Source organism: Electrophorus electricus, chromosome 4 (genome assembly GCF_013358815.1).
Source record: "Electrophorus electricus isolate fEleEle1 chromosome 4, fEleEle1.pri, whole genome shotgun sequence".
NCBI lineage: Eukaryota > Metazoa > Chordata > Actinopteri > Gymnotiformes > Gymnotidae > Electrophorus > Electrophorus electricus.
The window spans coordinates 5218977-5219894 of record NC_049538.1 but is presented as its reverse complement, the minus strand read 5'-3'; the positions used below and the strand labels follow the sequence as shown (position 1 = coordinate 5219894).

Here is a 918-nt window from a genome sequence, read left to right as displayed (position 1 = left end):
TGTTCTGTCTGTCCTAAGTATCTGAAATCTAGTTATCTGATATCTATTACATCAGTCTAACAAGAGACAGCCAACACTACTACATTATGGCTGCTGTCGATAAACCCACAATGCACCAGTTGCCCCATACCCCACCCCCCACCATTTCCCGACCCCTTGAGGCACAAGTGTTCCCCCTCGCAGTCATGAAACGCTCTTTCAGGTTGGGAATGTCAATGGTGGAACATTAACAACATAGAATGGGTTATATTACATAAAACTTGTGGCAGGGTCAGCTTCTTACGCATAAACGTTCTCTCTGTCTGTCTCTCTCTCTCTCTCTCTCTCTCTCTCTCTGTACAGTTATGTTTCCCACAATTCCACAGGGCAGAGGTCTGAGAGTTGGAGAGAGTGAAGGAATGAGGGAGAGAGCGAGACTTAGAGGTCACAAACTCAGGAACATGTTTATTTCATTCGGTTCTGTCACTCTTTTGTTTTTTTTTTGTTACAGTACAGGAACTCGGGTTCTCCCATAGTAGTTGATGCTTTTTTGTTGCTTTATTCATCTGGTTTCTATTTACAGGACTGGATTTGCCTTTTGTGTTTGCGTGGTTCGTATGTACAGGGTTTAGATCTGAACAGCACCCAGGGTGCTTGTGCAAAAACAAAACAAATCAAAAAACAACAAAACAAATCAAAACAAACCAATCAAACAAGATCTGGAACTCTCTGAGCCCTACTACCAAAGGGCCAACCCTTCTGGGAGCACTCAGGAGGGCGGGGCCAGAGTTTTCTCCACCCACCTCAGCTCTCAGTAGTCTGAAGCGAACGTAACGCTACAAAAAGTGTCAACCGCGCGACTGCAGGCTGTCCCAGTCGAGAGTCCAGCCGTGTGCGAGGTCGGGTAGCTGGAGAGCACTGGTCACCCCCCCGCAGAGC

General features: G+C 46.7%; 1 protein-coding gene across 4 annotated transcripts in view; it reads right to left on the bottom strand.

Moving 5' to 3' along the window:
* Positions 1 to 424: 424 nt before the first annotated feature.
* Positions 425 to 918, bottom strand: part of adgrl1a (adhesion G protein-coupled receptor L1a) — a 108434-nt gene continuing 107940 nt past the window's right edge. For all 4 annotated transcript variants that reach the window (XM_035525300.1, XM_035525302.1, XM_035525301.1 and 1 more), the window contains one exon: positions 425 to 918. This exon is cut by the window's right edge and continues 1669 nt beyond it. The gene's annotated coding sequence lies outside the window, so the exon portion shown is untranslated.